At 47.0% G+C, this 17145-nt stretch overlaps 1 protein-coding gene across 1 annotated transcript in view; it reads left to right on the top strand.

The window, feature by feature from the left end:
- The first annotated feature begins 3692 nt into the window (after positions 1-3692).
- Tgfbr3 (transforming growth factor beta receptor 3) overlaps positions 3693-17145 on the top strand; it is a 199622-nt gene continuing 186169 nt past the window's right edge. Inside the window, exon 1 of the mRNA XM_013350914.2 lies at positions 3693-4001. The gene's annotated coding sequence lies outside the window, so the exon portion shown is untranslated. The remainder of the gene's footprint in view (positions 4002-17145) is intronic.

The following is a 17145-nucleotide window of genomic DNA, read 5'->3' as shown; positions in this document are numbered from 1 at the left end:
AGGAGGAGCTGGAAGAGAAAGAGGGAGGTATAGAAATTATGTATTCAAGAATAAAATTCTCCAAAAAAAAGTTTTAAAAGCTTAAACTATTGACTGATAATAATATAGAGGGTCCTTCTGTATATGTATTGCTTTTATTGGTTAATAAATAAAGCTGCTTTGGCCTATAGCAGGGCAGAATGTAGACAGACTGAAAGAGATAGAGAGAGAGTAGGTGGAGTTAAACAGATGCCATGTAGCTGCCGAAGGAGACAGACACCCGGGAACCTTACCAGTAAATCACAAGCCTTGTGCTTAAAATACAAAATAATAGAAATGGGTTAATTTAAGATGTAAGAGCTAGCTAGGAATATACTTAAGCTACTGGCCAAACAGTGCTGTAATTGATACAGTTTCTGTGAGATTATTCAGGGCTGAGCAGCTGGGAAATAAATGAGCAGTCTCTGCCCGCACAGTGGAGATTGGTGGTTCCTGCCTTTTATCTTGGCACTTGGGAGGCAGAGGCAGGTGAATCTCTGAGTTTTAGGCCAGTCTGGTCTACAGAGTGAGTTCCAGGACAGCCAGGGCTACACAGTGAAACTCTGTCTTGAAAAACTAAAAGATGTTAGGAGCCAATTTCCTCCTAAAATCATTGCAGGAACCATCACCCTGGGGAGTCTGCAGAGAACCCCATACCCCTAATTGTGTTAGGAATCGTTCTATTGACAGAGCCTACCCCACACCCAAATTGGCTGATGGAGAGCTATCTGTTAGCAGAACCCACCCCACATTCCAAACTACCTAGGGAACTAGGTGTGGCAACTTGCGACTTCCTGGCCTACAGTGACCTGACCGAAGGTAACCTCCTGGCTACATGACCAAAGTGAACCATGTGACCAACGTGAACCACACAGCAAGAGCTCAGGCCCCTGTGCCCATCCCCCAACTCCTTACCCTATATAAAGCTGTAGCCCATCTCTAATAAATGGGGGCTCTGACAAATGTAGCATGACCTTCTTCTTCTTGTCTCCTAGCCCATTTATCTTACAGATAGTTCCTCTCCGTGACCCTGGAATAACTGAAGTGCCAGACGGGTTACTGACCCTAGACTAAGTAACCCGTCAAGGCAATCAACAAAAAGATACGTGGGTGGGGCACTGGAGATTTAGCTTAAATGTTTGTCTACCATACGTGAAGTCTCGTGAAGTCTCGGATACGTGGTGGCTCAGGCCCAGACTCCCCAGAGGTGAAGACAAGAGGATCGGTAGTTCATGGAGTTCATGGTCATTCTGTTACCTAGGAGGTCAGAGGCCAAACTGGGATAGTTAAGACCCTGCCTCAAATCAAACAAACACAAAAGACAAACAAGCAAAAACTGAGAAGGAAAAAAAAATGATCAAAGAAATATATCAAGATACTATCTCAGACCAAAAGAAGATGGTCTCTTATGGCAACAAATGCTGACATTTCAACCAGCGAGATAGCAGGCAAAGGCACCTGATGCCCGCGCCTCAGGTTGACCCCTGGAATCGGTAGCAAACGTCACCAATGTTCACAAGAGTAGGAAGATGAGAGAGAACATCTTTAATGTCAAACACCAAACAGATTGAACTGTAAAAGCTCAGGGATAGCCCCTTCCCCAGTGATGCATTTCCTCCAGCAAAGCTGCACCACCCATGCCCACTTCTCCATAACTTCCCCAAACAGCACCAGCAACTGGGGACATTTCCCACCCAACCACCACAGATAGGAAACCAAGAGACTTTCATAGTAATGAATCTGATTAATGATATTAACCTTTGTCAATGGATCTCTGTAACGAAACATAAAGAAATATTTCCTGTGTTCTCAAAAACAGTGGATTCCAATAACATTCCAGCTGCCAATTTACTTCCAGTCAGTCAGGGGAGTCCTTGCTTAACACACATGAAGCCCCTTGTCCATCCCGGCCACGTCAAATCAGATGCCCTGAGGTGGCTCATGCCTGTGATTTCCCAGGATTCAGTAGGTGGAGGCAGGAGGATCAGAAGAAGTTCCAAGTCATCCTGGGCTCTGCAGTCAGTTCCGCGCCAGCCTGGGCTACGTGAAGCCCCATCACAAATTGAAAATAGAAATAAGGTAAGTCATTTTATGAGACGTCTCCTCAGGTGGGTGTGCTGGCCCGCCCACACCTCTAATCCTTGAACTTGGGAACTGGAAGGCAGAAGCCAGAGAATGGAGAGTTCAAGCTCTGCTTAAGGAGTTGGAGGCTGGCCTAAGTCACAGGAGACCTACTCAAGGGGGCGGGGCTACTATTCAATTCTGTGGTTAAAAGCCTGAGATCCCTGCACTTTGGGAGGAAGTCTAGCTGGGGTGACTGACTTGTGCAAGGTTCCCTGGATATCCAGAAGCAGTTAAGACTGGAAACTTGCAGGGTGGTGGTGGCGCACGCCTTTAATCCCAGCACTCGGGAGGCAGAGGCAGGCTGATCTCTGTGAGTTCGAGACCAGCCTGGTCTACAAGAGCTAGTTCCAGGACAGGCTCCAAAACCACAGAGAAACCCTGTCTCGAAAAAACAAAAACAAAAAAAAAACAAAAACAAAAACAAACAAACAAACAAAAAAAGACTTTGGAAACTTGTCTTTGAAGCCGTCATTTCACAGTCACCCCATCTGCCATAACACCTGTAAGAGTTTCCCGTGAAGTGGCTGGTGACATAATTCAGTGGGTAAAGGCGCTTGCTGCCAAGCCTGAAGAGCGACCTCAGCTGGATTCCTAGGCCCCATGTGATGGGATGGGAGGCAGTTGTGTTCTGAACGCGCGTGCTCGCGCGCGCGCGCGCGCACACACACACACACACACACACTTGTTTATTATTTGTTTATAGACAGGGTCTTCTAAGGGACAGGTTTTGAACCTGCCTCCATGCTTGGGTTCTACGTGGTGCGGGGATCAAACCCAGGGCTCTGTGTGTGTTTATACACTTTACTATCGGAGCTACAGCTCCAATGGGCGATTCACTTTGAATTGGAAAGCGAAGTGTAAATAGGAGTATCAAATTTGTGTTGGTGATTGCACTGACCGCACTTAAGTCTTACAGGTGCAGTTCACGGGCACAAGCGAGCAAGACCTTGCGCGCTCACCTATCCTTTACACTCGGAAAGCTATGGGGAAACTGCAGCGACAACAGCTGGGGAAGACGCTCTGCGCCATCCTGTAGAGAGGAGAAGGCAAGACCCTGTCTACGCTACCGGAACATATCTTTTGATAACCAGAATTGGAAAATAAAACCAACTGGGGCAGAATGAATGTGTGCGGAGGGACTACGATGGGGAGCGGGCTTATCTGAGATCAAAAAAAATTATATTTAAATCAAAAACCACAACCAAATAAAGCCCATGTCTTCTCCAGAGAGCCCTGGTAGTTTGAAGGATTCAGGGAGTGGCAGCCAGTACCGGTTCCCCACTCTTTCCCAAGTTAGGGATGCCCACCCGCCACCTCATCCCGGGCTGCTCCCTGACTTCCTTTCCCTTCTTTCAGCTTCAGACTTCTCTGCCCGAAGGGACGCGCAGGCTAGAGCAGGCTCTCTGGGCTCATCCATCAGCAGGAGAGGAGGGGCAGAAGGAGGAGTTTCTAGGCGGCCGAGCCCCCGCGGCCCGCGGCGCCCTTCCCCCTATGCGCTGATTGCTGTGGCTGCGCGCCCGACCCCGCCCGCGCGTGTGCGCGGCCGAGCGAGGGCGCCGCACGGGCCTGATGGGGGTGATCCAGGGTTTCGGGGACGCTGAGCGCCACTTTCCTCCTCCTTGGCAGTGAGAGAGAGAGGGACGAGGGGGAAGCGGGCTGCTGTCCTGCCAGGTCACTTTCGCTGCGCTATTCCGCGAGCTCCCGGCAGGAGGTGAAAGTCCCCGGCGGGGTCCGGATGGCGCAGTTGAGCTGCGCCTGCTGAACTCGCGGCCGCCTGCGCACGCAGGGCGCGGGGACTCGTCTCGGCTGCTCCCCCACTTCGCGGCGGACGATCGGTTCCCGGACACGCCGCCTACGAGGTACGTGCGGGCTCTGTGCCTGGTTCCCTGCTGTGCAGGCTGTGCGCTGTTGCTTCTAGGGTTTGCTCCGGCCACCCAGGACCCCGAGCTCGGGACCTGGCTTTGATCCGGCCGGGTTGACGCTGAGCGGAACAGGGATCCGCGGCGGTCCCGAGTGGGCAGCGCCGGGGAGGAGCTCCCCACCGCCGCCTTCGCTATTCCTCTCCGCGATTTCCTAGTCCAGTGCGGGGCATACAAGGCCACTGCCCTCCCGGCGCGTGACAGCGTGGGTGGGCACTCCACCGTGATGGATAGCAGAGGCCGCGGTCGCAGGACACGCGCGCCCAAGCCAGCCCCGGGTCCCTGCCGGCCGCGCCCTGACACGGGGAGGACGCCCGGGTTAACCCAGCCACGCTCCCGTTGATGTTAGAGGCTCTCTCGGTGTGTGCACTTGGTTGGCACAAACTCGGGACTCTTGGATGTTGCTAGAAGAATCGGCTTGCAGAGTTGCGCTTATTAGGGCATTTGTTCCACTTTACGGCACCCGGAGAGAAGTGCAGACAGCCTGCGTGCCAAGCCTGAACTACCTCGGCAGAGTAGAACCTGGCGGCTTAGATGTGGGTGCCAACAGTCGCCCTACTCGCTAGCTAAGGGCAGGGGGGCCCGGGTCCTGCAGGGTGGCTTTGAGGCTGGAGGAGTGCACAGATGTTCAGGACAAGGTCCGCGCGGAGCGGTGCACAGGTGTTAGCGCCGCGTGCTGCGCCCTGCGGTGAGGGATCCAGAGAGTGACAGATGGAGATGGGGAATCAGGCGTTTTAAAGTTTCTTCTTCCTTCGCAGAACTGAAAGGCTTGATAGAAGTTTCCAACATACAAAACCCAAACCAAAACAAAAAACACACCATATCGTGATCCTTTAATATCTTTGGAATGGTCGTTTAGACCGTAGTTGGCTACTTCAGGGAGAACTCAGCTGGTTCTTTTGGGGTAATAAAACGGGAGTGTATGGGTTCACTATTGTGTGCTCCATAATGTCTCCAAGGCAGCAATCGGGCTTAAGTCCCACACCAACTCTGGTTAAAATCTTGTGATTTTAGTAGACCCATTTTACAGTTCGCGTGCCAGACTGTAGCCACTAGAGGCCAAGTCACTTGCCCAAGGTGTTATAACAGCTTTCTGTTAGTTTTAATCCAAGAGCTGCCCTGGTCCTGGCGGGAAGCAGCAAGCGGCAGTAAGTCCTTGGCCCTCTGTCTTGCTTAGCTTCCTGTTTGAGTTGAATACATCTTTTGAAATACTAATTATCTGTGATTAATTTAGGTGATCATACACGACCTTTGCAGGGGCCAAAGCCCAGCTCCCCTGAGCCTGGCTCCAGATAATTATAAATAGAACCCCGACTCGTGTTAATCCTTGCTTTTATTAATCTACCATACGTTGTTGATCAAGGCCACTAGGCTTCCTTAGGAAGCAGCTTGAGGTTGGCGCAGGAGGTAGGGAAATAATTCTTACCCCCTGAAGGGCCATTAAGGAGGAGTTGATTTTTTACAATCGTGTCAGCTAGAGGATGTTGCTCTTGTTTCTTGATGTCCCCAGCTTTTGGCTTGGATTCTGCATTGTTTAGCATTTCAAGGCTTCAGCATATTTTTTACTCTTGGCATTGCTGTTAACTTTAAAATTTCTATTGTGATGGAATATGACCACCCCACATCAGCTTTACTTAGCTATTGGGTAAGAGATATACATTTAAAAAAGATAAAGTCATCAACAGTGTTTTGAACCCCAGCACTTCAAAGGCCAATCCCCTGGGAAATTCATTGTTCTTTTTAACATTGGCCAGTAGAGGGAGCATAGCGTACTTACTGATGTCCTGCAGGCACCTAAACTTGCTTTACTGTATGTACTATATATTTCAGAAATGGAAAATGTTGTAGCTTTATCTAGCAAAATAACTAAGCTGCTTTCTGTGGAGGGATGGGTTTAATTTAAACTGGTTAAAAGCAGGATGACCCTGAGGTCTGGGCCTGAATGTTAAATGTGTTTACAGTGGCTTGTAGGGTGTCTCTCTCTCTCTCTTTTTTTTCTCCTAGTTTGCTTTCCTTGAGATGTGTGCCTGTAAAATTTTGTGTTGTTTGAATAATATTTCAGGTTGTTTAGGAGAACTGACAACCCAAAGAGATCCATTTGTGAATCCTTTCGTAGTGACCCCTATTTGTCTCACGTATAAAACTGCATAAATGAACTTCTTGGGGAGGCTGATGAATTCAGTACCATCTTCATTATCTTTCATTATCACCTTCCAAATTCGAGATAGTAAGAGTGAGCTCATTATCCCATGTTCCTTTCACATAGCTGTGCATTCTCTAGATATATTTGTTTCAATACACGTTGGGTTCCCTGAGCAAAAGTGCTTGGAGGGTGGGGGTGGGGTAAAAGGGCTCTGGATTTCATATCTGCATATACATATTGATCTCTTGGGAGAGGTGACCCAAATCCAAACATAATTTGGGTGTCATATAGACCATAAAGGTAGTTCCATACGATGTTTTTAGTGTAGTTCCATCATTACTCTGGCTAGTTACACAAGATCAGTGTAAATTTTCCACTTGTGGGGGTCATGTTTGTCCTGAGAAAGTTTTGTATTTCGGAACATTTTGGATGTTGGATTTTTGGATCAGGGTCCTTTACCTGTGTGTCAGTACTGAAAAATCTTATCCTGTGTAAGTACAGGTGTCTGTGGTGTGTTTAGGCAATTATGCCTCTAAATATGCTTATAAAATATCTAAGAATCAACATGCTTGTAAGTCAGTCAAACTGAGTATTTTTGATTAAGTAAAAGTTTTCCGTCTTTGTAGTTCCGTTGGCAGGTCTTGTTTCTTGTGTATCTTATTTTAAAGGTTTAACTTTATATTAGCTGTTAGGGTCAAATGGGACCTATTTTAAATCACTTTAGAATTCAGCCACTTTTCTAGCTCGCAGCCTGCATTTGACACTACAGACTCGCGGTTTTCCAGGGTCTCCGTTAGTCTTCCACTCTCTGATCTACTTTACTCATCTCACAAATGTTTATCAGCCCCTCCCCCCTCTAATCAGTCCCTGTTTCCGGGCTTTGGAGCTGCCGGGGTCACAATGGTCTGAGGATGCCAACGCTTTCTCACAGAAGAGCATACACGTGGCAAAACTAGTTTGCTGGACTAAAACTAAAGTATTAAAACTTCTTTTTTAATACTCAGAGGAATTAATCTTTTCCTTTTGCATACAAACTTAATTTATAAAAATCTGCCTGCCAGCCAGGCTGTGGTAATGTACGCCTTTAATCCCAGCATCTGGGAGACAGAGGCAGGCAGAGTTTGAGGCCAGACTGCTCTACAGAGTGAGTTCCAGGACAGCCAGGGCTGTTGAGAAACCCTGTCTCGAAAAAGCCAAAACAGTCAATCAATCAATCAATCAATCAATCAATCAATCAATCAATCAATCAGTCTGCCTGCCTAAAAGCCCAGGGAAGTCTTGTGGAGTCACTTCTGGCTTCTTTTAGTTCTCAAGTGGTCTTAAAATTCTACGAGTCTGTGAAAGGTGTTTTACACCTAAGGACAGACAGGTAGACTTTAGAGCGAGCAGGTGAGTGGTAATGTTACTACAGCACACACATCACCCCCGTGTTTTTGTTGTTTTGAATTAACCCTGTTCTTGACAAATCATTGAATTTCCTTTTTTGGGGTGTGTGCATGTACACACGTTTGCCCTATGCATGTATGTGAACCTTGTGCATGCCTGGTTGTCAGAGGAGGGTGATGTAGCCCCTGGAACTGGAGTTGCAGATGTTGGTGAGCCACCCTGTGTCCTTTGAGTGCAGACTGCCTGTTGCTATGTGCCCATTGTTCCAGCACCTCTATAAGTCATTTTAATGTGTATTTTCTATAGTCTCAGGGCTACTGGATGGAAAATGATGATGGCTACATTTATTGGTTAATGGAGGACAGCCTTTCCACCGCAGGCAGTTTTAAATAAGAATTTTAATAGCTATTTCAGCCAGTTCCTTATTTTCTTATGCTTTCAAACATTGATTTTTTTTCTCACATTCAAAAACCTTAACTGTTTTTTGAAGTTTACATGTCTGGTTAGGTTCATGTTCTTAGAGGTCTTTAACTCAAAAGTAATTTTTCACTTCCTCAGGACTGTTGGGAATATGAAAAACAGCCTAGGTTATGTGGAAACATTTATTGTTACTATTGTGATTGTTATGTTGAGGAGCTGGGGTTTGCGGCCTTATGCATTTGAGACCCCACCCCCAAATAAGGAACACCAGTGTAGTGATATTTTATTTGTGATTTAACAAATAAAGCTTGCCTGAAGATCAGAGTGTAGAGCTAAGCCAGTAGAAGCTGGGCAGTGGTGGTGCATGGCTTTAATTCCAGCACCAGGGAGGTGGAGACAGGGGTGACATGGCTGGGCAGAGAGAGGACTAGAAGGCGGGAGGAGTCGTCTGAGGACAGGATCTCCCATTTGGTCGAGCATTGGGAGAGGTAAGAACTCCCTGAACCGCTCTGCTTCTCTGGTCCTCCAGCATTGACTCCTATATCTGACTCGGGGTTTTTAGTATTAAGACGGACTAGAATTTGAGCAACACATCAATGAGTGACATTCAACGAGGCGTCTGTGTCAGTGGAAGCAAAGCACAGCGATGGCAGGAAGTTCTGGTTTCCCTGTCTTCCGACCTCACGTGTGAAATAACACCGCTTCTTTGTAGCATTTTGTCAAAACAAACTGTTGTTAACCTGTTCAGTTTCTAGTCCGGATGACATAAACCAACCACCTAGAGAAACTGTACAAAAAGAATCTGGGTCCAGTCTTTCTCTAGATGTCTTGTCTTTATAGTGCTGAAATCATAGTTTACTTGTTAAGTGACTTACTTGGACTCAGCATGATCTCCAAGCATGCTTCCTCTCCACCTTAGGGACCAGTTATTTGGATCTCCAGCTCTCTCAAGAGTGTAATATTTTTGTTTTGATGCAGTATTCATATAAATTCTGCCTGAGGCTACTCTTGTTTGGACCTCATTCTGCATTTTTCCCCTTCATTTTTTCAGAACAGAGATGGAGGCTGATACAGGTTAACAACTAGTTATGAGGCATGGAGTCTGTATTTAAGAAGATCCTGCAGCAGAGGCCTGGAACTATGCCTTTAGGCTATCCGAGTGCATCTGCTGATGAGAATTATCATATGGTGTTTGCCCGTGCACACGTGTGTGTGTGCGTGTGTGGTGTGTATATGTGTGCACTTGTGTATGCTGTTAGCCCAGCATGTGCTGTATGCCTATAACCGTAGTTCTTGTGAGGTAGAGGCAGAAGAATCAGGAGTTCAAGATCAACTTAACATCCACAATGAGTTTGAGGCCAGGTGCCTACATAGACCCTGTCTTAAAAAACAAAAACAAACAAAAACCAAATAAACAAACAAGAAAACAACCCCCCCCCAAAAAAAAATCAAAACTGTCTCCCAAAACTGGGCAAAGGACTCTCGAGTGACATGTGACGGTGGGCAAGTTTCATTTTTATTTCAGATTTGATGTCACCAGACTAATCATTTAGATTAAGTCAGAAAAACTGGATCCCTCTTCAGGCTTTAAGAAAGGATAATACAAAAATGTCTATTTCCCTGGGCCAGGAGGGCCTACAGAGCTGGGTCCTGCTCACACCGAGAACGACAAACAGTTCATTTCTCTGGCATATGTTGAAGGTCGGTTTTTTTGTATAAAATTACAGAAGGACCGTTTGTGAAAACACATTTCCCTTGATTAATTCCTGGAGAAAACAACAACAAAAAAAACTTCTCTAGAAAACAGCCTGGGAATGGATCCTTGGACCTTTCTTGTAGATCAGATTACCCTGGGAGCCGAAGGGCTTGCTACACTGATGGCCCATGTGGAGGGTCTGGCAGAATGTTGGATTTCTTTTTATTTTTTTTCTTTAGCTTTTTTTTCATGGAAACTTGATGAATACTTAATTCCATTTTGTGTGTGACGAGTCCCTCTGGCTTCTGTCACCCTGTTAGCATCTTTAGCAATTTATGTGTTTTGACAGTATGATGTTGGCCCTTGGATACAACACCATGCTGGTGACTGTTTGCAGATTTCACTTCATAATTGTCTAACTGCGCAGTAATCGCCTGAGCAGAATATGACTTTTTTCCCCTTTCACATTGGGAAGGTTATTTGAGGCAAGACACTTTGACACAAAGCCTAAATAAATATCATGGTGCAATCCTCACTCTGTTATGGGGAGTTATCTCTTTTGTGGCTTTTATTCTTTTAAAACAAAACACTCAAACACAGAGACTTCTTAGTATCCAGAAAGGGTACGGGCCTCTTTCTCTTGCATGGCTTTGTACAGTGGGCTGACAAACTCGGTTTGACTGGGAGGGAAAACACCGTTGAGTCATAATGTGGGCTGAGCATCAATGCAGTACAGGTCTTCCCTGTGTGGGGAGAAGTCTCTCATCTTCTGAATGTGCTGCTTGACTCTTGGGGTCTACCTCCTTCTGCCAAGGCCTCTTCGGCCAGACGTCCCTCTTCATTTTCCTTCCTTCCTTCCTTCCTTCCTTCCTTCCTTCCTTCCTTCCTTCCTTCCTTCCTTCCTTCTTTCCTTTGTTTTAGTTTTATGACTTTAGAGAGAGGGTTATGGTCATATATCCGTAACATGCCTTTTGAACCATGAATCCTGCATGAGTAACAGCCCATTTTGGGATGAGAGGGCTGAATCCCTGTCTACTCATTATTAACTGCAGTTGCAGCCTGGTCGTTGGGTTCCTGATGTTTTCCACAGCAGCCCAGGAAGGAGGGCCCTATGTGCCGTATTCCGCACTGATGGCTTTTCAGTTTGTGGCATCTGTGTCTCCTTTGCTAGAGTGTCTGTTCACGGTTTTATTTTGATGCAGTGTGTGGGCTTAAAGAAAGAGATTTCCTTTAGAGGGAGTTCTGCTAAGTTCTTGAAAACGCCTCCAGAAAATGTCTCAGATAGATAACCTTGCTGAATAGGGTTTGAATGGGGGCTTGTTGAACTCAGAGCAGGATTCTTTGGAGTTTAACTGGCCCAGGAGGCTGGGAGAAGGGTGGGGTGGCTGGAGAAAGCTTCCCTGCTGTGTCACAGGATGGGACTGCTAGCAAGTCAGGAGGTCTGCAGGCAGGAGCTGTAAGGCTTGCTGAGGTTGTGAGGCTACAGCTGGCAACTCTTAGGATCCCAAAGATGACACTGTTCTCCAAAAGCATCTGGCTCGAGTTATGCACCCCTCCCCCCCCACATGCACAGATATCCAAAATTAAGCCAAAAATAATGATCACCTGGGTGTGGGGCTGTCGTTGTAGTTGAAAATACAAAGGAACTTCGCTACATGCCTTCAGGAATCTGCTGGGTTTTCTGCTTGCTTTCAGATGCCCCTCAAGTGCTCTGTACCAGAAACAAGTTTAGGATCGACGTTTGGTTCCCGTGTTTCTCAGAGAACAGAAGAGCAAGCAGCTAGGCAGCTTTTCGGAGGTTCTAAGGTGTCAGGGGTTCTGGGACCCAGCTGGTGTTTTCCTGTCTTCACAGTGCCAAGGTAGTGTGCAAGGTCTCACAGTGTTCCACGCACTTTCCCCATTCTTTCCTGTAGTGTCTAGGCTCAGCGGTACAGGAAGCTGGGGGAGGAGATGTGGGACCCAAGAGTGAGTGAGAAGATAAGGGAGACAGGATGTGTAAGTAGCTAGATGATGCCACGAACACATCTTCCTTCACACTGGGCAGACACAGCTAGCTTTGCCTTTCTTTTTTTTTAATTAATTAATTTATTTATACAATATCCTGCCTATAGGCCAGAAGAGGACACCAGATCTCATTACAGATGGTTGTGACCCACCATGTGGTTGCTGGAAATTGAACTCAGGACCTCTGGAAGAGCAGTCAGTGCTCTTAACTGCTGAGCCATCTCTCCAGCCCCTAGCTTTGCCTTTCTTTCTGAACACAGGGGCTCACATCTCTCAGGCTGGCCTCAAAGTCAAGTGTAGCAGAGGATGATCTAAAATTCTGGTCTCCCCGATGCTGGGATTACAGGCATGCATCACCAGGCTTGGTTAATGTGGTGCTGGGACTTGAACCCAGGACTTTGTTTGTGTTAGGCAAGCACTCTGTCAACTGAACTACAACACAAGCCCAGCTGCTAGCCGTGTTGGAGTGCTTGCAGTTGGTTGGAGAATCAGTGGGCTCAGGAGACCCAGGTGGCCACGAACCTCTTTTCTGCTCCAGTAGCTCACACCCAGTGTGTTGCTCATTAGACACTGTCCCAGCCTGCTGCTTGCTTCTGCTCTTCTCTTCCCTCCATGTTCCCTTCTGTGGTTTTCTCAGAACCAGCTCTCCTGTCTTCTCTGTTGAGTTCCTGACCTCTCTTCAGGCTTCCCTTTCAGTACTGAGCCCCTGTGTGTAGCTTTAGTGTTAACCCATTTTCTGTCGCTACAACCGAATTTCTAAGACCGAGTGATTTATACAGAATGAAGGTTTGCTCAGTTCATGCTTCTGGCTGGGAGACCACGGTGATAAGGCGCTTGATGCTGGTGGGCTCCACAGCATCTCCAGGCGGCGGGAGGGGAAACAGAGTGTCCCAGCTCAGGTGTCTCTGCGGAAAGCTGTAGTCAGGGTCAGGGCCCTCGCTTGACGATTGCCATCTCTTGATCCCTCATATAGGAATTAAATTTCAGCGTAAGTTTTGGTGGGGACATCAGAACCGTTAGCTCTTTCCTCGTCCCTTCTTTCTTCTTCTCGGCCTACATTTAAGTGTTTATATTTCCATGTTCCATGGCCATATCTATTCTACAAACGTCTAGCTCTCTCGTTTAGCCTCGGCCGGAGGTAGTCTCATGTGGTTCAAACAGGTCTTCTTGTTAAATTGAACCCTCCTTCTAGTGTGCTGTGCTATTCTGTCACCCACAGTTCTCTCTTTTGCGCTTTTCACGTCAGCAATGGCACCAGAAACCAAGCTAGCGTCTCGGTCTTGCTACGCCCACCGCCCCCCCCCTCCCCCGTCCATGGATGTGGTCTTAACTCAGCAAATCTCTGCAGATAACACTCTCTCCTCCACCCCCAGGACTTCCCAGACCCTGGGCTATTCCCATCATCACCGAGCTGATTTTCATGGTGTCTACATCTGTCACCGCCACGTTCTCAGGCCCATCTGTGCGGCCCCTGTGACTCTGTTCTCCGTAGCGTGGACTGCGTGGTCAGTAACTTCCAGCCACTTCTCTGCCTCCTCCCTCTGCTTCTTGTGAACCTCGTGGTGTTTCCCCAGTGTGCCACGTGTGCCCACACCCAGGTCCTCCTGTCTAGCGTTCCCAGCTCCCCCTTCCAGGCTCCCTCTGTCCCTAGCTCTTCACATGTTCGTCTTGGAGATGTCGTCTCTCAATAGCTCGTGAGAAACTTCCATTGCTTTGGCTTTTCTTCCTGAGGACTTTCCTGGATCAACATTGAGCTTTTCGGTCATCTCTTCATCACCATAGCCACGTACCTGAGATGGTCCTAATAAAGAGAGAAGGTTCTTGGCTCACAGTTTGGAGGGTCTTGTTCAGAGCTGGCCCTGCTGTCTGTGGTGAGGTAGCACACAACGGCGGGAAGTATGGCAACAACATTGCTCACCTTATGTCTAGGCAAGAAATAAAAGGCTGGGGTCTCGCCACCTCTTCAGGTGCCCGCCCTCAATGGTCTAAGGCCTCTCACTAGGTAACCTCCTTCCTGAAGGCTTTACCGCTCTTTGTGGTGCTCCTATGGGGAACCAAGCCTTTAATAAATGGGTCTTTTGGAAAACATTCTGTTCTCCTAGGTATCTGAAGCTCACTTCCTGTGGATCCTTGGTCAAAACAAAGAAACAAGTGGAAGACTCACACACATGCTTACTTTCCCCTTCTCTGCTTTCATCTTCTTAGCATGTACCTCCCCTCACATACAGTTGTGTGTCATGCTCACGCTCTGTCTCCAAGCCCCCTGGGGTCGGAATTCACACATTTTCTTCCCTGTTGTATTCCTGTGTGTGAAGCAGTGGCCAACCGGCGAGCGGCAAGTCCTTCAGAACTGCAACGTTTGTTGTAAGATTAATTTAACTAGAAGATGCAGGCCTTTGCTGATTTTTGGAAAGCTCTGGTCCAGTATACACTCTGCTATCTGTCCTGCTGGAAGGTGGAGAATTGGGTAGCTCTGGTCCGGTATACACTCCGCTATCTGTCCTGCTGGAAGATGGAGAATCTGATTTTTCACAGCCGCGTTGAAGACCACATGGGCTGGAACACTGACGGCTCTCCCTGCTGTACAAGTGGTTTGGGGAGATTCCCATTTCACTCCATCAGGCACAGGCTGTGGTTTCCCTCTGCCTGTGGTTTGCCCTTTAACCCATTCTGCTAAAAAGGTGAAAAATAAACACAGCACTGGAGGAAGGGGCTCGGGGAGAGGGTGGGCAGAGCCGAAAGCAGAGCTTCATCGTGGCCCTAACATCCTCCTTTGGCTCTGAGCTCATCCTGTTGGCAGTTCACGGGACCTTCCAGATTTGCCCTGCCTAGGGCTACAATAGCTTGGAGACAGCCAGACTTTGTGTCTCTTGAGTGGTTGGGTTTTTTTTGTATGTTTGTTTGTTTGTTTTTGGTACTATTTTCTTTGAAAAGAAATGTTCTACTTTAGGCAAGAAAGACATAGAAGGAAATTAAATTACCATCTCATGTAGCCCAGGCTGGACTCAAACTCAAGAACCTTCTGCATGTACCTCTTGTACACTGGGATTACACATATGTTCCACAATACCCAGTTTTTACCATCTTAGGAAACTTTTTTAAAGATTCATTTTTATCGTGTTTTATTTATGTGCCTATGTGGGGGAGGGGTAAAAAAAAAACTTTGTAGAAGCTGGTTCTCTCGGGCTTCTGGATGGAACTCAAGTTGTCAGGCTAGGCAGTAAGCCTCCCTTCTCATCTGCCCCCATCTTTAATTTGAAGTGTAGTTTCAACCCTTCTTAGATTGTCACAGTGTTTCTCTATCCTCTGCTTAACTGCCACCACACCTGGGAGGGCTTCCCTGACTTGTCTAAAACAAACTCAGAGTGTCTTTAACCCTTCACAGACCTTGTCTTCTGTTCCCCACTAGAAGGTAGAATCCATAGAGCGTTGCTAACCTGTGCTTATCTCCTGGAGCCAGCGTCCAACACATCATTGTTACTTCTAAATGTTTGTTAAGTTAATGAATGAAGCAACACAAAACTGCTGGCCAGACCTTGCCATGCTGACTTCAAAACAAAGTAACTTGTCCCTGTGTCAGCCCTCGTCAGCTAGGAGCTGTCCCTTGTCCCTGGCCAATGTCCACAGTGATATAGGAACCTGCACAGGCCCTTTCTTTCCTTTTCTTTTTTTTCTTCTTGATTGTGAGCTATTTCTGGCACAGCTCCTGTTTATAGTGGCTAAGAGCATGGGTTGTGGATTTAGACAGACTTGGGCTCAAATTCTGGTCCAGGGCTGCTTAGCTGGTGACCTTGGGGTTGCTTAGCAACTTAAAGGAAGCGCCCATCTCTGTGGGTGGTTGAGAGAATCACTGCGATGCTATGTGGGGTCAGAGAAGAAAGTCAGGCATGATGCGCATAGGAACAGGCTAAGGCACACACTCAGGGACAGTTGTAGCTGGAAAGCAGTCTGGGAGAAGGAGAGGACCAGTCATGGAGCCTTCTGAGTTCTCAATCTGCCTATCTGTAAGAGACTGCAGTAGGTATGATCCATCTCTAATGCTGAGTTGGCTCGAAGTAGGTAACAAAAAATACATTACACACAGGAAGGATATCAAGGATAGGATTAATTGTATGTGGTTTTTAGAATAGGAGGGTGGAATGGGTAGTTCTTAGACTTTGAAGACTAGCATAAAATGGTAGTTTTAATTTTTAAAAACAACTATTTATATATCCTTTATATATAATAAACATTAACAAAATGAGCATGTCTGGCAGAAGTTGGATTTAAATGCTCGCGTTGCTGGGAGCATAAGGCATCTTTGTTCACATAAGTTCTAGATAAACAGTGAGCGTAGCAACAGTGTCGTCCTCGGCGCTGTGTGTGAGGTTGGACGTTTGCTGTGGATGGTTTGTGATCCTGCTGGCCTGTGCACAGCAAGGCATTTGAATCTTCCACAAGAATGCACAGGAGTTCATTTTCTGTGAGGGACTCCCGTCAACTGTCAGTCACAATGACAACTCTACAGGAGGGATAGAAGAAAAGAGTTTTTGTTTAACCTATTCATATTAAAGATGAAGAAAGTTAAAGCCCAGAATGCCTTGTGAGACCCTTGGAAGGCAGAACTCTTGCCTTCTGCCCTCTTGAGCATACTCAAGAGTTCTTTCTTGCAGCTGCTTCTGGTTTGCTGGTCATTCATTACTGGAAATGTTCTAACAAATCCTGGCCTTCCATAAATTTCCTATTTTAATGTATATAAGTGTCATTTTCTTTTTGTAGTGCTAGCGATCTGCCCCAGGGTCTTAAGCATGTTATAGGCCCGAGCCTCACCATTGAGCTATTCTCTTGTGCTGGTTGGTTTGGTTTTAGTTTAACTTGATACAGACTGGGGTCACTCAGTGACTTTTGCTGTGAAGAAACACCATGACCAAGGCAATTCTTATAACAATATCTGGAGCATGTTGGCACACATGGCTTTGGAGCAGTAGCTAAGGGCTGAATCCTGATCTATAGGCCAAGAGAGAGAGAGAAAGTCGGGGTCTTGCATGGGCTTTTGAAACCTCAAAGCCCACCTTGAATTTTTCAAAGAAAACTCAAAGTAACATACTCCTCCAACAAGGCCACACCTCCTAATCCTTCTAATCCTTAAATAGTGCCACTCCCTGATGACTAAGTGTTCAAATATATGAACCAGGGGGGCCATTCCTATTCAAACCTCCACACCTTGTGTTGTGCTTTCCTGTCGCTTTAAGGGACAAGCCACGCCCACTCCCATTACCTCTGACCCGCCTGCCGCCATCTTGGCCCCTTCCTTTTCTGCTTCCTTGACGTGTGTGCTTTTTATTATAAGGAAGACCTGGGAATGTTATGGTTTTGGTCCCTTTAAGAGACAAACCACACCCATTCCCCTCCCCATCCTCTGAGGCAGGCTGATCTTCAGCTTCCTGCCTGAGCTC

This window comes from Microtus ochrogaster, linkage group LG1 (genome assembly GCF_000317375.1).
Source record: "Microtus ochrogaster isolate Prairie Vole_2 linkage group LG1, MicOch1.0, whole genome shotgun sequence".
Lineage (NCBI taxonomy): Eukaryota > Metazoa > Chordata > Mammalia > Rodentia > Cricetidae > Microtus > Microtus ochrogaster.
This window is presented reverse-complemented; position numbering and strand designations above follow the sequence as displayed.